At 37.8% G+C, this 23,326-nt stretch overlaps 1 pseudogene; it reads right to left on the bottom strand.

Moving 5' to 3' along the window:
- LOC102168789 lies at positions 722–22,028 on the bottom strand (annotated as a pseudogene).

Raw genomic sequence — 23,326 nt, 5'->3', positions numbered from 1 at the left:
AAACCCTTTTTACACAAGGGAAAAAATGACTGAAATCATGCCCCAAGATGTCCCCCAAATGTTTTTGTGTATATGATTACAAGTGTCTATAACTCTACAAAGCTAATTCATTCTTATATCAATGTAGTGTGTTCAATATCCACACTTGACCATTCAGATCACCAAACTTTCAGAAGAGATTAAAAAAATAGCTATCATCTGTCAATCAGATGCAATTCCAAATCTGAGTGACTGTGTAAGTGCATTCATAGTTAATAGCTGCTTGAAGTTAAAAACCTTTTCCTGTTTCAGAGATGTTTACATTAAGACATTTAGAAATGGTTCATAGTATATAACAGTCCAAATATCACTTTTAACCTGTCCTGTGTAAGGAAGTTAAACATTTCAAATTCAGTGCATTTTCCAACATGAATAACACAAACTATTCTAAATGTTACTTATTACAGTGCATATTTCCAAATAGTAAATGGAATAAAACTATATTAAATGGTTATATCATCGTATTTGAGCATATTATGGAATCTATATCACAAAAGTCACCTCACAGCAATACTATATAATTCATTCTAAAAGAACAGGCACACACAAAAGAGAACAAAATTTGATTTTTTTAAAATAAATTTAAAGTGTACTATCTAGTTCAAACTACACTAAAAGATTTACTTTAATGAAACAGCCAATTCCAAACCCTCTTTTTTTCCAAGTTTGGCATAAGGAAAGTTCAATCCATTCAAATCTTCTGGTTTGTCATCCTATAAATGATTCTATCATTCCCAGGATCAATGTTCCAAATATTGTAACAGGTGACAATCAGAGTCAAGGCCAAGCCGATCATCATCCAAAGTACCAGGCTGAAAACCACTGGATATTCAAAATTATATTTATAGGCAAGGTTATAGGGAGTTGAGAGGTCCTTCACTTGTTTTGTCTCAAGGATAGTCTTTGTCTTCCTCATAAGGGATGTGTCAAATGATCTTACAGTCACTAACTCTACCACTACATTCCCACCATAGACATTGTACATGTCATCTGCACACTTTTGCAGAGCATCAGCAAGGATCTTAGAGGCATCTCTAAATTGTTCACAGTCTTCCCCATAATTTTTACCAACTTCTTCCAGACCTGGTAGCTCCAGTGAGTATAAATCAGGAGAATGATCCTTGGCTAGATGCTTATGTCAGGACAATAAACTTGAAATATCATGCAGCACTTGCAGTTCAGAAAGAAAAAGGAGATCAACTTCATTGTTCCTACTCAGAGAATTGAGGGGAAGTGAAGTGAGAGCAGAGGTTTCTTGAAACAGTTGATTGTGGAGCTATCTGAGCATTACTGAGAAATCTTTGAAAATCGAGTTTGCTTTCCCCACCATGTACACTCTTTCCTCACTGGGAGCCAACTGAAAAAACCACTGGAGTTTATTCAAAAATAAAGAGTGAATGGAATTTGCCACGCTGTCAAGACTAAAAGGAACTGCATTCTCCAAAGTGTATGAAATGACACTGCCTGGGGGAAGAGCAAGCTTGTCCACTGCTTTCACCATCACCATAACAGTAGCCTGAGGATGGTGGCATAGGTTACCTACTGCGAGGCCCGGCCAAGAAAAGTCTTCTTTCACAGAGAAGCCCATGGACAATGCAGCCACGTTTGGGATTCACTCTCCTGGAATAGGGCAATTTCCATTCTGGAAAACAACAGATACTGGTGATCTTAATATGCTAAATATGTTCCCTAAGACGCCTGATACAGGTAAGCATAATAGTGCTGGCTAAGAACTCTCTGTTTCCTGATGACTTTTACTCCACCCTTCAGGGCCAGACTCGCAGGGTCACTCTCAGGATCCAGTGAGACACCGATGGGCTGGGTTTAGAAGAGAGGTGGATCAGTTCCTTGTGCTGCCCTAAAACTGTACAGTCCAAACAGCAGGGAAGATGCATGAGGCAGGACCCAGATGTCAATGATGGGAGCCTCACAAACTTGTGGTTGAAGTCAAGGGCAGTCACAGCCAGATGGCAGGGTCACAAGGAGGTACATCACCGAAGTTTACGGAGCCAGACACAGCGAGATCATATAAACATAAGGGTCTGTATAGAAATGACAGTCATCAAGTTCCATTTGCTGCTTACGTCTGGAGTAGAGACAGCAGATGCCCTCAGGAAGCTGCCTTCGATATTGGCAACACTTTATTTCACTCCATGCAGGAAACACAAAACAGACACAACTCCCTGTGCCCTCCAAGAGCCGCTGTGTGTATTTGTTGAATGAATGAACTCAGTTCAGTTCAGTCGCTCAGTCGCATCCCACTCTTTGCAACCCCATGAATCGCAGCATGCCAAGCCTCCCTGTCCATCACCAACTCCCGGAGTTCACTCAGACTCACATCCATTGAGTCCGTGATGCCATCCAGCCATCTCATCCTCTGTCGTCCCCTTCTTCTCCTGCCCCCAATCCCTCCCAGCATCACAGTCTTTTCCAATGAGTCAACTCTTCACATGAGGTGGCCAAAGTACTGGAGTTTCAGCTTTAGCATCATTCCTTCCAAAGAAATCCCAGGGTTGATCTCCTTCAGAATGGACTGGTTGGATCTCCTTGCCATCCAAGGGACTCTCAACAGTTTTCTCCAACACCAGAGTGCAAAAGGATCAATTCTTCTGCGCTCAGCCTTCTTCACAGTCCAACTCTCACATCCATACATGACTACTGGAAAAGTCTTCACTAGACGGACCTTAGTCGGCAAAGTAATGCCTCCGCTTTTGAATATACTATCTAGGTTGGTCATAACTTTTCTTCCAAGGAGTAAGCGTCTTTTAATTTCATGGCTGCAATCACCATCTGCAGTGATTTTGGAGCCCAAAAAAAATAAAGTCTGATACTGTTTCCACTGTTTCCCCATCTATTTCCCGTGAAGTGATGGGACCGGATGCCGTGATCTTCGTTTTCTGAATGTTGAGCTATAGGCCAACTTTTTCACTCTCCACTTTCACTTTCATCAAGAGGCTTTTTAGTTCCTCTTCACTTTCTGTCATAAGGATGGTGTCATCTGCATATCTGAGGTTATTGATATTGGGTGACTGAAAAGTCTGCTGAATACGTGTGTCTTGGCTCCCCATTCTCCTCCCAACTAGGGGATTTTGGGAGCAAGTGGCAGTGAAATCAAATTCTGAAAGAAAGCATCTGCTCCTAAGAAAACACAAGCAGGGAGGTCAGGACTGGCATGAAGGTAAGGGAGTCAGGTTTTGTCCCCACACTGCCCAAGATACCCTAATGCAGGAGGCCCCTTTTCATTGCTTTTCCGGTGATCTGCCAAGATGGTGACAATTTATCCCTGCTTTCTCTGAGGGAGGCTCACACCACAGCTCAGCTTGTCCACAAATGTCAAACAGCCTGGTCCCTCTCCTGGCCACTCTTGGAATTACCAGGGGAGCTTTAAAAGCTGCTGGTGCCTCTAGAATAGTAGATTATTTAAAAAATACATTTTTATGAAGGTGAGTTACATTGATCAAGTGTTCATTGTTCTCTGAAAGTCTTTTTCTTTACCTTTTTAAAAATATATATATGTATTTATTTTAATTGGAGGTTAATTACTTTGCAATATTGTATTGGTTTTGCCATACATCAACATGAATCTGCCACAGGTATACACGTGTTCCCCATCCTGAACCCCCCTGTGCTAATAACACTTATTTTACTTGGAATGTGAACCTTACTCTCTTCAGTGGAGTATACATTTCTTTAGGGAGGGCCCATTTTATATTTATTTTCTTATTCCTACAATCTTATATAAAGTTTGTTATATAGTTATTTAACTGTTCAAAAATGAATGGGAGGATAAGTAAATGAACATAGACATTAATAAAGGGAACAAATAAATGACTATCAAAATATGTTTAGGAAATACTTTTTAATACCAGTGCAGCCCCCAAAAGGTAGTTTACATGGTACTTTTCATTGATTTCTATATGGCACATTCTGCCAATACCATAATCATAAGTTGCTTTTGGTACTTTGTTGATTCATTAAGTAAAGTATTTTATCCCCAGTGGATTTTTAAAAAAGCATAAAAGTGTTAACTGAGATAGAAAATGTGTATTGTAGCTCTGTTGGTAAACAATCTGCCTGCAAGACAGGAGACTTAGGTTTGATTCCTGGGTTGGGAAGATCCCCTGGAGAAGGAAATGGCAACCCACTCCAGTATTCTTGCCTGGAGAATCCCATGAACAGAGGAGCCTGGCAGGCTACAGTCCATAGGGTTGCAAAGAGTCAGATACTACTTATCGACTAAACCACCACCACCACTTCTTATGTTAAGAAGCATGGGGCACTTTCAATATTAAGTAAAATATAAAAGAGCATAAAAGTGTTAACTAAGATAGAAGATGTGAATTTTTCATGAAGAAGCATTGGGCACTTTCAATATTTAAGTAAACACTTTTACAAAATTAGAGTTAAATCGTTTGAGAAAGAATTTGGAACTTAATATGATGTACATGGATGGGGATTCCCTGGTAGCTTAGCTAGTAAAGAATCCCCCTGCAATGCAGGAGACCCAGGTTCGATTCCTGGGTCAGGGAGATCTGCTGGAGAAGGGATAGCCTACCCACTCCAGTATTCTTGGGCTTCCCTGGTGGTCAGCTGGTAAAGAATCCACGTGTAATGCAGGATACCTAGATTGGATCTCTGGATTGGGAAGATCCCAGGAAAAGGGAACTGGCTACCCACTCCAGTATTCTGGCCTGGAGAATTCCATGGACTGTATAGGCCATGAGGTAGCAAAGAGCCTGACACAACTGAGAAACTTTCACTTTTCATGATGTACATGGTCCATAGAATCTACTTTGATGCTGTTCTGATTAGATTGCCTTGCTGTGGTCCTGTTGCTGGGTGGTAGCTTGATTGGTTGCTATGTGATAGACTTTGGTTGCTGTGTGATAGACTTTGTAATGCTCAACTCTGTCAGTCAGCCATACAACTGGAGCTAAAGATAAATTCAGGGCTCTGTTTTGCTCTGTGACCTTCACTGGTAATGAATCCTGTAGCCTCATTAGTTGCAATTTAAAGCTTTTTAAAATTAATTGCCTTTTCTTTAATGAAGTTTTTGCTTGCTTGGAAATCAGAACAATGCTAAATACTTCAACAAACTTAACAAAAATTTATTACAGGCTAGTTGTGACCTTGAAGAGGCGTTTTTTCCAATTATAATGGCATGTATTATATAGAATGCATAGGAAGGGCTTTATTTTAATTATTATAATCATTCTTTATGAGTTAAAAACTTATTATATTGCAATCTTGTGTACTTCACTATGATGCATTAAAATCTCTTCTAAAATCACTTATGCTCATATTCAGGATTTTACATTTTCATTTGTTTAGCTTATTTGGCCATGTGATTGTCATATTGCTCCAGGCACAGAAGCAACCACTCTGACACTAATGTTTTTTAAACTACATTACATTATACATATGCCTAACAGAAGTATGAATCAATGCCAGCATTGCAAAGGAAAAAAATTCATGAAATGTAGTGTTACATAGAAGAATAATTTACTCTGGATGAAACCAGGGTTTTAATTTCCATAGTTTGAACTTCTATTTTTACCTGTGCACAAAAACAAGTTGAAATATTTATTCATTGGATCAATTGCATAGTGTGTATATATAGATAAAGATAGTCATAATTTTTTCAGCCAGAGTTTGTGTCTTTGGGTATGGGCTATTCTATAGCTGCTAGATTATCATGTTTCATAATTATGTTGGGACATATTTTTTCTCTTTAACTGCAGAAGGCATTCACTTTCATTATTCAGAGTGCATATACCTGGGTTGTTTTTATGAGAGTAAGGTGAATTTTCAATGCATCATTCATAAACCAGAGTTACCAAGATATCATTCCTTTAGAGCTACGAAATGAGAGAAACTTTAGGATGAATTTAAAAGTTCAGTGTATGAAAAAGTCTCTGTATCTCACTGGGTCATTATAATAATTAAATGAGAAAATGTCTCTGAAGCAATTAAGACAAAGCTAACTCAGATAACCAGTGCATTAGGAAGTTCAATAAAAATAAGTTATTTGTATAGTGAAATAATGTTGATAAAATATGTCCCACTTCTTAACCAAAAATATGTTTTATAAAAATATTCCATTAAGTCTAGATTAATTTGGTACTTCCTTGGTGGTACAGTGGATAAGGAGCCACCTGCCAATGTAGGGGACACAGGTTCAGTCCCTGGGCCAGGAAGATTCCACATGCTACAGGGCAACTAAGCCCATGTGCCACAACTCCTGAGTCTGTGCTCTAGAGCCCATGCCCTGCCACAAGATAGTAACCCCCACTCACTACAACTAGAGAAAGCCTGCACACAGCGACAAAGACCCAACACAGCCAAAAATGAAATCTAGAGGAATTTGAAAGTCAAAATAAAAGCATACAATTAACTGGACATTAATATACAGATAAATTATCTGGTTAGATTTTTCCCCCATATTGGCTCAACATATCCCAGGTTATTTATGAACTCATTTATTTTCCTTTAAATGGCTTGTCATTGAAAATATTTCTATATATCCATTTGCTGAAAAAATTTTATCAAATACCATCACTTTCTATTTCAGTCCCAATATTAAAACATTAGCACTTAAAAAAGGAAAGAAAACGACTGAACTTTCAGGGTATTTAAGCTACAGAGAATTTCAGGAATATTCAACCTTTCCTTCCCATTTTAGTATGAGGAAATTGAGGTAGAGTGGCATAGGTGGTATATGTAATGTCTCTTGCTTATTCAAATTTTAGTACACTCTAATCAGTGCTATAAATAGATATGGACATTTTCAGAAGCAGACACTCTTTTTTCAATAGGTAGGGAGAAGGGAAAGAAGTGAGGGAAAAGAAAAATGAGAGAAAAACAAATGGAATTACAAAGCCAATCACATAAGGCAAGGAGAGGAGGAGCTATGTGTGTTATGGTCCCCAAATACATTTACCTCAGAATATCACAACATTCAGACTTAAATGTGCATTTTAAAGCAGACTATGAGTTTTAAAAAGTTACAAATTGCCGGGGTCCAGCCCTGGTGGATCCAGGGAATTCAAAGCGGGGACGGACGGTGTAGGCGAGGAGAACTCATTTGTTAATATAAGATTAGATTAGGAAGAAATAGTGTAGTAGGAAAACTAAGTGGAGAAAGAGGGCTGAATAACTTGGATTATGTGGAAGACCAATAAAATTCCAGACAAGGAATTTGCACCATCTATGTTGGGCCACCGTTGCTCGCTTGAATATCTAAGGGTGCCTCGCCTTAGGCTCCCTTTTGCGCAGGTCTTATCAGCCAGGGCAAGTAAGTGGACTTGGCGAGCCTCCTTGCCCCAGGTGGGAATTCAGCCTGCAATTAAAGTAAAGAGGAGAGGGAGGGAAAGGGAGAAAAGGAGAGAGAGAGAGAGAGACACTGGGGGAGCCAGATTCCCAAGAAACTAGGCCAAGAGACTAGTCTGAGAAACTGGTCCATCCTTTATTGTTCAGAAGGCTTTTTATACTTTTGATAAAACATGGAAATCAATGGGTAACACAAAGTTATGCAGCATTAGCAGTCCAGACTCTTATCAAAACCAGGCTTTTCTCTCTGCATACCTAATTGTATACACAAGTCTTAGGTAATTTACATCATCTTTTGGCCAAAAGGGCCAATTAACATTTTACAGCCTTTTTTCTGATAAGGGTTTGTCAACCAGAAGACTTATTTGTGTTGATCTTCCCAAAGTCTGGTGCCATTCTCAGAAAGCACTAAATAAAGTTACATTCTTACATAGCAAAGATACAACAGTTTATAACAAGTGAAAGGAGTACAGTGATTTATAACAAAAGAAAAGTAATTAACTCAAAAGTCTAGTGTTGCTAACATCAAAACTACTATATATCTTTTTCCATATCCCATTTACATTGATTAACATCCTCCCAGGTGCCTAAAAGATAAAGAATATGGAGGCCTGGCGGCAATCATTAAGTCAACAGTGAAAACCCGTCACCAATATGATTTTTAGCTCTTTAGAAAAGGCTTTAAGATGCTTTTAAGCTTTGTGGCTCTCCTGGTTGAGGGCCTGTAAGCAATTCACAAGCTGTAAGAGGTCCGGGGAACCTGTTAGGCAAGCTAGAGAGCTATCAGAGGGGGTTTAACTGAAACATCCCTTTCAAATGCAGAAGACTAAAGCCCTGAGTTGACTTTTTTCCAGAGAGTATCAGAAGAGTGGAAAAGCAGAGTACAGAAGCTGGCAGATTTTTTGTTGTTGTTGTTGGGGTACATGCTCAGGAAATTCTAGGGGACACCTGAAGTCTGATCACGAACTTGCGTATGTAAGCTTCCTTCCTCATGACCTTGTCACAGGCGGGATTCCTCACCCTGGCTTCTGGCAACAAATAATACCATATTCTTGCATGTGATAGATGCCTAGCAAAAGCAAACCAGAAAGCAACCTTCTTCTGTTCTCTGTGTGAAAAAAGACTTCTAGATAGTGGTGTTTGTTTGTTTCATTAGTCATAATCCATATCAGTATTTTATTGTTTATAACAATTGAGATGTTTTATTTTAATAATTGAGAGTGTATAAAATTAACTTCAGCAGAGCATAGGTGTTTACACACTCCATAAAACATTCAGTTCAGTCAGCAAACCCATGGACTGAAGCATGCCAGGCCTCCCTGTCCATCACCAACACCAGAAGTCTACTCAAACTCATGTCCGTAAGTCAGTGTGGCCATCCAACCATCTCATCCTCTGTCTTCCCCTTCTCTTCCTGCCTTCAATCTCTCCCAGCATCATAGGGTCTTTTCCAGTGAGTCAGTTCTTCGCATCAGGTGGCCAAATTATTGGAGTTTCAGCTTCAGCATCAGTCCTTCCAATGAATATTCAGGACTGATTTACTTTAGGATGGACTGGTTAAATCTCCTTGCAGTCCAAGGGACTTTCAAGAGTCTTCTCTAACACCAGTTGAAAATCATCAGTTCTTTGGCACTCAGCTTTCTTTATGGTCCAACTCTCACATCCATACATGACAACTGGAAAAAAACCATAGCTTTGACTAGACAGACCTTTGTTGGCAAAAAAATGTCTTTGGTTTTTAATATGCTATCTAGGTTTGTTATAGGTTTTCCTCCAAGGACCAAACATCTTTTAATTTTGCGGCTGTAGTCACAATCTGCAGTAATTTTGGAGCCCCCAAAAATAGTCTGTCACTTTTTTCTATCCATTGTTTCCCCATCTATTTGCCATGAAATGATGGGACCAGATGCCATGATCTTAGTTTTTTTAACGTTGAGTTTTAAGCCAGCTTTTTTACACTCCTCTTTCACTTTCATCAAAAGACTCTTTAGTTCTTCTTTGCTTTCTGCCATAAGGGTGGTGTCACTGCATATCTGAGGTTATTGATACTTCTCCCGGAAATCTTGATTCCAGCTTGTGCTTCATCCAGCCCCACATTTCGTATGATGTACTCTGCATGTAAGTTAAATAAGCAGGGTGACAATATACAGCCTTGACATACTCCTTCCCAATTTGGAACCAGTCTGTTGTTCCATGTTTGGTTCTAACTGTTTCTTCTTGACCTGCATACAGATTTTTCAGGAGGCAGATAATGTGGTATGGTATTTCCATCTCTTGAAGAATTTTCCACAGTTTGTCATGATCCACACAATCAAAGGCTTTGATGGAGTCAATAAAGCAGAAATAGATTTTTTTTTTTCTGGAATTCTCTTGATTTTTGATGAGCCAACAGATGTTGGCAATTTGATCTCTGGTTCCTTTGTTTTTTCTAAATCCAGCTTGAACTTCTGGAAGTTCATGGTTCATGTACCTTTGAAGCCTAACTTGGAGAATTTTTAGTATTACTTTGCTAGTGTGTGAAATGAGTGCAGTTGTGCAGTAGTTTGAACATTCTTCAGCATTAAAATGGTTAATTTTTTGATGATAGGGATTTTCCTCAACAAACATAAAGCAATCACTGTGCCATGTTGTACCTTTCAAGGCAGCTTTGTTAGAATCATTGCCAAGCTTTGTTGAGTTTGAGTCCTGGCTTAGGCATGTGGAATTACTACATTCTCTCTTGTCATGTTTTGTGATGACTTTTTTCCTAAGCTCTTTTGGTGTATGCAAAGAGAATGTAGTTAGAGCAGTTGGCCAGAAATTCACAGATTTCCTTTGTGAAGGATGATGAGTTACTCATTTGTCCAACCTCCTCTTTTATTTTTTACTGAAGTTCAGTTGATTTACAGTATGATATTAATTTCACATGTATAGCAAAGTGACTTTGTGATATGTATAAATATGTATATATTCTTACTCATTTGAAAATTCTTTTTCATTAGAGTTTATTATAAGATATTGAATATAGTTCCTTCTGCTATACACTATATCTGGTCTTTTGTTTTATGTATGATAGAGGGCATCTGTTAAACTGATACTGCCTATTTACTCCTTCCATCCTCTTCCCCTTGGTAATCAAAAGTTTGTTTTCTGTCTGTGAGTCTTTCTTTTTTAAATAAGTTCATTTGTACTGTATTTTAGATTCCACATATAAGTGATATCATATATTATTTGTCTTTGTCTGACTTACTTCATTTAGTACGATAACTTCTAGGGCTATCCATGTTGCTTCAAATGCCATTATTTCATTCTTTTTATGACTGAGTAGTATTCCATCATGTGTGTATGTATTAAATAATGTACTATATATACCACGTCTTTTGATTGACACTTAGATTTGCTTCCATGTCTTGGCTATTGTAAATATTATTGCTGTGAGCACTGGGGTACATGTATCCCGTTTCAAATTGGGGCTTTCATATTTTTCAGATATATGCCTAGAAGTGGGATTAGGGGATTGTAGAGAAATTCTATTTTTAGGTTTTTAAGGACCTTTGGTAGTATTTTCCAAAGTAGCAGCACCAGTTTGCATTCCCACTAACAGTGTAGGAGGGTTTCCTTTTCTCCTCAGGTTCTCTACCATTTATTATTTATAGACTCTTTGATGGTGGCCATCTGACCACATTAGGTGATACCTCATTGTAGTTTTTATTTGCATTTGTCTAATAATTAGTGATGTTGACCATCTAATCGTGTGCCTGTTGACCATCTGTATGTCTTTTGAAAAATGTCAATTTAGGTCTTCTGCTCTTTTTTTTTTGGGGGGGGGGTTATGTTTTTCCTTTCCTGTTATTAAATTGTATGACCTGTTTGTGTATTTTTGAAATTAAAAGCCCTTTCAGTCACATCATTTGCAAATATTTTCTCCAGCTCATAAGTTTTTTCTTTTCAGTTTGTTTATAATGCTCTTTGGGCTTTCCTTGTGGCTCAGCTGGTAAAGAATCCACCTGTAATGTGGGAGAACTTAGTTTGATTCCTGGATTGGGAAGATCCCCTGAAGAAGGGAAAGTCTACCCACTCTAGTATTCTGGCCAGGAGAATTCCATAGACTCTATAGTCCATGGGGTCCACAAAGAGTTGGGTACAAAGAGTCAGACTGAGCGACTTTCACTTCACTTCATTTCATGACGTTCTTTGCCCTGCAAAAGTTGTTAAGTCTGGCTAGGTCCCATTTATTTCTGTTTTTATGTCTGTCGTCTTGGTGACTGGCCTAAGAAACCAATGCTACAAAGTGTCATATCTTGTATTTAAGTCTTCAAGATCTAATCCCTTCTTGACATGAGAGGTAACAATAGGTAAAGAGACCATTGAAATTTGCCAGGAATCTGAGTTAAGGATTATGTATTATAGGTAATCCCTGAAACTATGTATTGATAATGCATGGCTTCATAGTCACAGAAGCTACATTAAGGAGTCCAAGTTCATATTTCTCACCACGTGACAGGCCAATAAATCAAGGGACAAGTTGTTGGGGCAAGAAATAGTGACTTTATTCAGAAAGCCGTAAGACCAAGAAGATGGTGAATTAGTGTCCTTAAGAACCATCTTTCTGCAATCTGGATACTAGGTTTTTTTTTTGTTTTTTTTTTTCTTCTTTTTATAGAACAAACAGGGAGGAAGTGAGGAGGAAGTAAACTAAAAAGGTCAAAATTTTTGCACGTATTTCCTGATTTTGGCCAGACTCTATATGGCTAGTGTTCATTTCTTCTATTCTGCAGCCATTCAAAGTTCAGTACAGTTCAGTCACTCAGTAGTGTCCGACTGTTTGTGACCCCATGAACCACAGCACGCCAGGCCTCCCTGTCCATCACCAGTTCCTAGAGTCTACCTAAATCCATGTCCATTGAGTTGGTGATGCCATCTAACCATCTCATCCTCTGTCATCCCCTTCTCCTCCTGCCCTCAATCTTTCTCAGCATCAAGGTCTTTTCCAATGAGTCAGCTCTTCACAGCAGGTGGCCAAAGTATTGGAGTTTCAGCTTCAACATCAGTCATTGCAATGAACACCCAGGACTGATCTCCTTTGGAATGGACTGGTTGGATCTCCTTGCAGTCCAAGGGACTCTCAAAAATCTTCTCCAACACCATAGTTCAAAAGCATCAATTCTTCTGTGCTCAGCTTTCTTTATAGTCCAACACTCACATCTATACATGACTACTGGAAAAACCATATCCTTGACTAGATGGACCTTTGTTGGCAAAATAATGTCTCTGCTTTTTAATATATTGTCTAGGTTGGTCATAACTTTCCTTCCAAGGAGTAAGTGTTTTTAATTTCATGGCTGCAACCACCATCTGCCATGATTTTGGAGACCAAAATAATAAAGTCAGCCACTGTTCCTGCTTTTTCCTCATCTATTTGCCATGAAATGATGGGACTGGATGCCATGCTCTTAGTTTTCTGAATGTTGAGCTTTAAGCCAACTTTTTCACTCTCCTCCTTCACTTTCATCAAGAGGCTCTTTAGTTAGGCTGGATCAAAACGTTTCTTGTGAGCTGAAGAAAGGTGTTGTTTAGGCATGGAAAGCAGGGTCCCTGGAGATGGACCACTGTGTATTCTTTAAACTATAGTCAATGTTCCTCTGGACTAGTGACTCAGTTCAGTTCAGTACAGTTCAGTCGCTCAGTTGTGTCCAACTCTTTGCGACCCCATGAATCGCAACACGCCAGGCCTCCTTGTCCATCACCAACTCCCGGAGTTCATTCAGACTCACGTCCATTGGGTTGGTGATGCAATCCAGCCATCTCATCCTCTGTCGTCCCCTTCTCCTCCTGTCCACAATCCCTCCCAGCATCAGAGTCTTTTCCAATGAGTCAACTCTTCACATCAGGTGGCCAAAATCCTGGAGTTTCAGCTTTAGCATCATTCCTTCCAAAGAAATCCCAGGGCTGATCTCCTTCAGAATGGACTGGTTGGATCTCCTTGCAGTCCAAGCGACTCTCAAGAGTCTTCTCCAACACTGCAGTTCAAAAGCATCAATTCTTGAGCACTCAGCCTTCTTCACAGTCCAACTCTCACATCCATGCATGACCACAGGAAAAACCATAGCCTTGACTAGACAGACCTTAGTCGGCAAAGTAATGTCTCTGCTTTTGAACATGCTATCTAGGTTGGTCATAACTTTCTTTCCAAGGAGTAAGCGTCTTTTAATTTCATGGCTGCAGTCACCATCTGCAGTGATTTTGGAGCCCCCCAAAATAAAGTCTGACACTGTTTCCACTGTTTCCCCATCTATTTGCCATGAAGTGATGGGACCAGATGCCATGATCTTCGTTTTCTGAATGTTGAGCTTTAAGCCAATTTTTTCAGTCTCCTCTTTCACTTTCATCAGGAGGCTTAACTTGTAGCAAAAAACATAGAACACAAAAGTTAAAGAAACATCTAATATGGAGTCAGATTTATTCTTCCCTATTAGAGCTGTGCCATTTTCTGGCATATAAAATAGACTTTTTTTTTTGTAGCATAAATATTTGCCAACTTTGGTACAATAACTCACATACTTCATCTAGAAAACTCATCTATTCTGGGTCAAAGAACATTTAAGTAATGCAAGAAAGTACTTTCACTATTCTCCAGATCCTTCACTTCTCTTATTCTGTTGGCTGCTTCAGTTCTTTACATCAGTATAAACTTTGAGAGAAGACAAGATTTCTATTTTAATGAATCTAATTTGAAAATCTGAATCTTTGTATACTCAGTATTCCCGCAAAAGTTTTAAAGTATTATTTATGACATTGTTAAACACAGCAAATTAAATTTGAAACTAAACACTTCATATGAGGCTAAAACAGTACAAGGGCTTCTCTGGTGGCTCAGATGATAAAGAATCCACCTGCAATGCAGGAGACCTGGGTTGAATCCCTGGGTTGGGAAGATCCCCTGGAGGAGGGAATGGCAACCCACTCCAGTATTCTTGCCTGTGGTCTCCTTAAAATGGCCAGCTATTATTGTAACCCCTTTTGAGGAATTTTGTTTGTATAATCATTTCTTTCTCAATGCTGCATAGATATTTAATACAAAAATTCATATATCCAGTTGTATAATTTAAATTGTCAAAAGTAGATATTTAGTGAGATATATATTGAGTTATCTAGTGAAATATCTCTACTAGAGAACCTATGGTAAGACTAAATATTGCAGTTAAACATGCACTTAATAACTGATCCTCTTCAGTTAAAAGCAATGTAGAAACAATCATCTCATATTTAAAGCAATAAGTAAAGGAGGGCTTACAGTTTCTATACTAGTGATAAAATTTACTCATCAATTTAAATAGAAAATTGTTGTTAGCATTTTATACTAAAATAACATTGGTCATGCATTTGACACGCACTAGATTATACATGTTGAAGGTTGAGGGCTCTTACTACGTTCAGTTAATTGAACTCCCACATCAAAGTCTTTTCCATTTTTAGTTAGACCTGCTTTTCTTCTGGCAGAAGTACTCTTCCACTTATCTCCACATATGCCTTCTTTTGAATGTTAAGAATAGATTTACTAAATGTAATCTCTGACAATCTTACTTAGCTAAAGTGTCTTCCTCTCTTCAGTCATGAAGTCACTCTGTGTTCATGTTAGTGTTTATTGGACCTGAAATTAACTTACTTATTCAGTTGTTCATAATTGTTTTTTCTGTCTCTTGCCAATACAGTGTTAGCTCCTGGAAGTCAGAGAGTTTGTATAATTTGTTTCCAGTTAAATATCCCCAATACTTAGAAAAAGATTAGGTACACAATAAATAAAATAGAAAAATACATAAACTAATTCCTGGAGTTTTCTGGAGTTTCATGTATTCTCTTATGTTGCATGTTTTTCATATGTTGATATGACACAAATTTGATAAATTTGATAATCTTTCTAAGATGGAATTCATTCATTTCATCTCCAATGAAAGGAGGCTACAAGAATACCTATAGATAATACTCAGTTTTGTTATTACTGAAGCACCTATGCATGAAATCGGTTCAAGTTCCAATTTTTTCACCCAAAAGTCTTGCAGTCAAAAATACACTTTCATAATATTATTATACAATTTACAATCCATTGACTGTTTGCTTCAGTTGCCAACCATTTTCATTCCTTGGTAAATGCTGGATTTAACTGTGAACTATTTTAGAAAATATGACCATTCAGACACATCCCAAGACATTCTGATTCAATATATCTTAGATGGGATTGAATATCTATATTTTAAAACTTCACATGTGACTCATGGAGGCTACTGCACTAGGCATTATTTTTCTTTATTCATTTTTTAGAGTGGGTTAAAATAGTAAAAATGGAAAAAATGAAATGATATGTAAATAAAGTGAATAGTAAAGGAATATAAATTAAGCAGTTCACACACTGGTAAATTATCCCTTGAATAAAAAGTAGTTAATTGATTTTGCATGTCTCCTACTTTCCTAGCCCTTTGTACTATATAGAAAATACTAGGAATCAGTGACAAAGAGAAGAGAGGGGGAAAAAAAAGAAGGACCATGTTAGTGAATTAACTGGAGTCAATGAATGCTTCTCTTTGGCAGTGAAATATATTTCTTACTTTGCATTCCAATAAACTCACAGTTTCCAAAACTGCATTTAAAAGTCATTGAACTAATTTCTTCTTTGGTAATAAGACCCTGCTGTGTTCCCAGTTAATTTACTTGATTATTTTATAATGAAGGCCAAGAGTCCTTGTCTTTCAAATTTATTTCTATGCGCAAATTCTATAATTTCAGAAGGGTGCTTAAAACATAGGAAAAACTTGCTTACTCATTCATTTACTTTAGCCTAAAGGAGTAATCTTAATATTCTGATTTATATAAAGTATAATTAATGTTAAATATCCTGAGACATATAATGAGAACTTGGCTCAAGTTTCCCATATTTTCACCCTCCCTCCCCTCAGAATCTCACTTGGGTAAATTCACTTGCGTAAATTCACTAAAGAGTTTTCCATTGCCAACCTGATCTATTATGTTGTGGCTGAGTAAGCCAGTATTTTATTTTCCCTGTAATGTATGCACAAAAACCTTACAATTGTACCATGTTAATTTTCCATACACATGGCTTCATCCAACTCTTTTTATTTAACATTCCTAATTCATTAGTGTTTGAAAGAGAGAAATGCATAGTTAGAGAGGAAGAAAGTAGCAAAGATGAAGAGCATTTCAGTAAATTTCACTATCTTGAATCAAAGTAATTCTGCCCATTCAGGTTAATGTATTTCTATCCCATGTTTGTGAAAAATTAGATTATTCCCACTTTGTTACTCTTTTGTAAACCAAAATATTTTAGCTTTAAAAAATTTGTTTTAAAATAATTCAGTTCTTTTCTATAGAAAGTTTAAAATGTTGATTTTTTCTCTCTGGATTATCCCTACTAATAGTTTAGTTTGATTTTCTTAAGCAAATGTTTATTGTCCTTTTGTGTACCTAACAACATACTAAATAATTACTATACAACAATTAATATAATAAAGTCCCTGTCCCAAAGAAACTTACCTGTAAGTGAGAAATATAGATATGTAAACACATTAATTCAGTTCAATAGAAAGTTCAAAAAAGACATATGTTCATATAACATAGAGGCAGAGAAGTAGAAGAAGGGAAACTAGTTAACGTTGAAGTTAACTAGTTAATTTCTTCAACTAGAATGTTGCTGCCTTGCATACAGGGTTATCGTTACCTTCTTTCTAAATTCCATATATATGCCTTAGTTAGAATGTTGAAGAAATGAATGAGCAAGAAGAAAGCAAAGAACTTATACATAATCATAGACTAAATAATCATGAAGAAATGATGAGGTAAGAAAAGACATGTGCCATACAAGTGAATGAGGAAAAAGTTTTAATGAAGGGGGTATATAGTTCAATAGGGTCAAATATCATAGAGAATTTCTGCATGACAGGGCTGTCTAGGTTCTTAGGTTGTGGCAATATGAATGCAATGGATAACTCTTTACAACCTAAAGAACTATCTCCCAAACGGTGGAGAGAGACATCGTGTTCCAAGTTAGGGGAAAAGTAAGATATCAGAGGTAAAATGTAGGATCATAGATGTTGACTAATCTTTCAAAAAGCTGTCAATCCATGGATGATATTGTTTGTCTTAAGGCTGAGACTCAAAATCCAGAGTCTATCATGCTTCAGGAGAAATTACCTTGTAATTCCCTCCTGAAATGGTCTCCAAACTTCAGTGAAAATATTTATGTACATAAGTGGATGTTTAGATGGTCTTGGAGAAGGAAGGAGGGGATAATGAGAAAGAAGAGAGGCCTGCCTTACTTTAGCTCTTTGCTGCCTAACATGGGGAGAAAGCATCTTTCTATCATGTTAATTAACAACCCAAGATCCAGACAAACGAAAGAGTTTGTCTGCAGCAGAGTTTAGGGCAACAGGAAAGGATTCCTGATCCAGAAGGAAGGGAAACCTTTAAGACAAACAGCAAATAAAATGATTTGCTTTATTTGTTGTTGTCCATTATTTGGTCACTAAGTTGAGTCTGACACTTTGGGATCCCATGGGCTACAGCACGCCAGGCTTCCTTGTTGTTCACTGTCACTTGGAGTTAACTCAAACTCGTGTCCATTGTGTTGATGATGCCATCCAACCATCTTATACTCTGCTGCCCCCTTCTCCTTTTGCCTTCAATCTTTCCCAGAATCAGGATCTTTTACAATAAGTCAGCTGTTTGCATCAGATGGCCAAAGTATTGTAGGTTCAGCATTAGTCCTTCCAGTGAATATTCAGGGTTGATTTCCTTTAGGATTGACTGGTTGGATCTTCTTGCAGTCCCAGGGACACTTGAGAATCTTCCAGCATCACAATTTGAAAACATCAGTTCTTTGGTGCTCAGCTTTGTTTATGTTCTACTCTCACATCCATACATGGCTACTGGAAAAACTATAGCTTTGACTAGATGGACCTTTGTCAGCAAAGTAATGTCTCTGCTTTTTAATATGCTGCCTATGTTTGCCATAACTTTTCTTCAAAGGAGCGAATGTCTGTTAATTTCTTGTCTGCAGTCACCATCTGCAGTGATTTTGGAGTCCACAAAAATAAAATCTGCCATTGTTTTCACATTTCCCCCTACTATTTGCCATGAAGTGATGGGACCAGATGCCATAATCTTCATTTTTTGAATGTTGTTTTAAGCCAGCTTTTTCACTCTCCTGTTTCACACTCATCAAGAGGCTTTTTAACTCCTCTTTGCTTCCTCTCAGGAGAATGGTATCATCTGCATATCTGAGGTTGTTGATATTTATCTCAGCAATCTTGATTCCAACTTGTGCTTCATCCAGCCTGGCATTCCACATGATGTACTCTTCATAGAAATTAAGTAAGCAGGGTGACAGTGTATAGCCTTGAGGTATTCCTTTCCCAATTTTGAAACAGTCAGATGTTCCATGTCTGGTTCTAACTATTGTTTCTTGATCAGTATACAAGTTTCTGAGGAGACAGATAAGGTGGTCTGGTATTCCTATCTCTTTAAGAATTTTCCATAATTGTGATCTATATAGTCAAAGGCTTTAGCGTAGTCAATGAAGCAGAAGTAGATTTTTTTCTGAAATTCCCTTGCTTTCTCTGTGATCCAAATTAATTTGCTTAATTTGATGGCTGATAATAGCAGAGACATTACTTTGTCAACAAAGGTCCATCTAGTCAAGGCTATGTTTTTTCCAGTAGTCATGTATGGATGTGAGAGTAGGACTATAAAGAAATCTGAGCGCCAAAGAATTAACGCTTTTGAACTGTGGTGTTGGACAAGACTCTTGAGAGTCCCTTGGACTGCAAGGAGATCTAACCAGTCCATCCTAATGCATATCAGTCCTGGGTGTTCATTGGAACGACTGATGTTGAAGCTGAAACTCCAATACTTTGGCCACCTGATGTGAAGTGCTGACTCATTAGAAAAGACCCTGATGCTGGGAAAGATTGAGGGCAGGAGGAGAAGGGGATAACAGAGGATGAAATGGTTAGATGGCATCACCAACTCAATGGACATGGGTTAAGTAGACTCCGGGAGTTGGTGATGGACAGTGAGGCCTGGCAAGCTGCGGTTCATGGGGTTGCAAAGAGTCAAACATGACTGAGTGACTGAACTGAACTGAATACTGATATGGAGAAGAAAAGGACTTGTATAATTACACATCTCTTTAATGTCTTTGTCTTCCCTCAAAATGTTAAATTACGTATGGTCATGGATCTTATCTTACTTATCCCTATACTTCTAGTGTTTTTTATATAAGGTGAATATAAGTTGTTTAATAATAATTAGTTTTTTTTATTGCTAGGATTTAAAATGCTTGTTGGTGAGCTAATAGGATGTTATCCTTAAAAATAAATTAATATAACTGGCATATTGTCATTAATTCAATGGCATTTGTGGTAGAGTTTTGGAAAGATACATCAAATTTATAATTAAAGGAATAAGAAAATTCCTTGGAAAAAAAGTAAGCATTGCTGAAGTTGGCTGATGTAATAACTGGTACCAATAACCAAACTTTGACTAAGAAACAATAAGAAACTTTGAATAAAAAGTAATTAAATATTGCTTATGGTTTGGGCAAATAATAGCAAAGAGATAGTACTGATTCTGTGGTATGTGCCTAGCACTTTTTATGAATTTTTAATGTAATAATTTTCATAATCATCACTATAACTGAGATAGATAGTACTTTATCCCAATTTACAAAAGAAGTTATAAAAACAAGGATTAGTCCAGAAACATATTCAAACCCATCAGACTAATAAGCAGTGAATCAAAAGTCAACTCAGGTAATTTAGTTCCAAAGTCTACAAAATTCAGCAGTTTACCATACAACAAAAAACATGAATATAAATAAATTTAATAAATGCAGTTAATTTGAGGATACATACTGATAGTATTGAATCATGAATTATGTTTATGTCAAATACTTTTTATTTATATCAAATACTATTTTTAAAATAGTGTGTTAGGGTTATATGACTGTGTAAATAGGAGAGAGAGAGAGGTTGAGATTTATTATGAGCAGTTGTCTCACATAATTATGGAGAGTAAGAAGTTTTAAGATCAGCAGTCCACAAGCTGGAAATCCAAGAATGTGAATATGTAGTTCCAGTACAAGGTCAAAGTCCTGAAAACCAGGAGAACTGATTGTGTAAGATTTAGTCTGTAAGCTGACAGGTTTGAGACTGAAGAATATCTGATATATCAATCTGAATCTAAAGGCCAAAAAATCATCAGTCCCAACTCATAAAGTCAAGTAGGAGTTTTTTCTTACTTAGCTACTTTGTTTTATTCAGTCCTTCTGTTGATGGCTGAGACAGATCCACATTAGGGAAGAAAGTCTGTATTATTCAGTCTACTGATTCAAGTGTTAGTCTTATTCAGACACATCCTCACAGACACAACCAGAATAATGTTTGTTCAAATGTCTGGGCACCCTACTAGCTCAGTTAAGTTGCCACATGAAATTAACCATCACAGGTCTAACTCATGTCAAGTTGGCACCCCTTTGCACTAAACTTAATCACCAAGGAAAGATGATAACAAGGTCATAGTTCTCCCTAACATGATATAACAATCCTTATACAGTTGAAATCCTACCAATTCCTTCCCCACAAGATGGGAAAAAAGCCCTTGAGTATTATTATTCTTCTCCTTGATATTGCATAACTTAAATATTATGATGTAAAGTTAATATGGCTTTGTTATATGATAAAACATTAAGAGAGGGAAAATAAAGATATCTGCAATATGTATGTATATACCTGTATATACAAACACACAAATTATTCATAACAAAATAAACAAAATAATGAAGATATTCTCATGACAATTATTTTCCTTGTTTCTATAACTTGTCACATGGTTATAGTTAGTATTTATACTCTACCTTCTCCCTGTACCTATTCTGTATTCTTTTTGCCTTTAGCAAATACCTCATATCTCTTTGGTTCTTAATCTGGTGAGGTGACTGAGTAAGTTCATCCTGAAAGCTCTGAACAATTAGGAGTCATCCTGGATTGGGTTGTTGTAGTTTTCCACTTACCTTAAACATAGTGCATGGTAAAACTAAAAGATGCACTAAGACAAGCCTTAAGTGATCATCTATATTCTAGACATACTCTGTGCTGTGCTTAGTTGCTCAGTCATGTCTGATTCTTTGTGACCCCATGGAGTGTAGCCCACTAGGCTCCTCTGTCCTTGGGGATTCTCCAAGCAAGAATACTGGAGTGGGTTGCCATGCCCTGTTCAGGGGGATCTTCCCAACCCAGGTCTCTGTCACTGAAGGTGGATTCTTTACCATCTGAACCACCAGGGAAGCCCGTGAATACTGGAGTGGGTACCCTATTCCTTCTCCAGGGATCTTCCCAACCCAGGAACCAAACCAGAATCTCCTGCATTGCAGGCAGATTCTTTATCAGCTGAGCTACCAGGGAAGCCCAGACATAGTCTATTTTACCTCCATTTTGCAGTATTAGTCCAAATTCCCCTTCAAAGTCAGGATCAATCACCCAGCCAGCACAGTAACTCCCTTCTTTACATGTTGATTCAAAAGCCTGAGGATCCCAAACATTCTGGACTGAAGTCTTAAATTCTAGTTTAACAGAATTTTGATGTGTCTCTTGATGGAGTCTTGATGGAGTCATTCCTCTCTTGTAGCTAGACCTTTAGGCTAGCAGAACTTAAGACTGCAGGAATAGAAAGCAAAATCTTGCTAGTGGCTCAGTAGGGGCAATAGTGAGTGGTGCTATTCCTATTTCCACCTCTGATTCCTTGACCTATGGGAGAAGCAGCAGCATATGTTGACAGTTTATTCAGAGCTTATGCATTATTCTTAAGAAACTTGCCCCAGCCCTGCAAGGTATTTCCACATAGCTGGTACTAATATAATTGAGTCTTCAAGAGCCCATTCCACTGGTTGATCAAGCCAGCTGCTTCAGGAGGGTAGAGAACATAGTAATACCAGGGAATTCCATGAGCATATGTCCATAACTGTACTTCTTTTTCTGTGAAATGAGTCCCTTAATCAAGAGCAACAGTGACTGTGTAAAGTGTCATGATGGTGGATAAGGAATTCTATAAGTCACAGGTGGTGGTTTTGGCGGAAACATTGAATTCAAGGAAAATAAATGCATATGAAGAGTATCTATTGTAGTAAGAAATATTGCCTCTTTCATGGTGAAAACAGTCAAATATAATGTAATACCAAGCAAGTGACTGATTACCCTGGGGAGTGATGCCATATGGGAACTTTGGTTCAGCAGTAGCCTTAGTTAGGTTGACCTTGGTGTGAGAAAGTTCACAGTGTTGGGTCTGTGATTTTTCCACCATGACCACTTTGTTCATGAGATTGCTTGGGCAATGAAGGGATGACTGGGTAAAGAGATTGCCTGGTATCCACAGAACAAGTCATCTTATCCATCTTCTATGAAATTACCATTTGCTGAGCACTCACATAAGATAAACGTATCTTCACTTTTTTTTTGGTCCATTTAGAGAAGTCTATCCACATATCTCTTCTTCAAACTTCCTTGCAACTAGTTTTCCAATTGTATTCCTTTCAAGTCCCTGGTCACCCAGCCAAACCATTGGCCACAGCTATGAACTGGCATATAATTCTGTGTCTGGCCATTTATTGTCCATGCAAAGTGAACAATCAGATGTATTGCTCAAAATGCTGCCTACTTGGGAGAATTCCTTTCATCATTGTCACTAGGGATATCCTAGAAAGGGGCTACAATGCTATAGTTGTCTACTTTTGGGGAGTACCTGCACATTGTACTTTTGTACAATCATTATTAAACTAGGCCTGAATTTTGTACCATCATTAAATTAGGCCTGAATCGTCTTTCTTTCTGTAAATTGATCACAGTGAACTCTCCTTGAGACCACAGGTGCAGACTGAAAGAGAGAAAGAAGTAGCAAGAACTTGGACCAAGAGCAT

Source organism: Capra hircus, chromosome 3 (assembly GCF_001704415.2).
Source record: "Capra hircus breed San Clemente chromosome 3, ASM170441v1, whole genome shotgun sequence".
NCBI lineage: Eukaryota > Metazoa > Chordata > Mammalia > Artiodactyla > Bovidae > Capra > Capra hircus.
The sequence above is the reverse complement of the archived record's forward strand: the minus strand, read 5'-3'. Positions and strand labels throughout refer to the sequence as shown.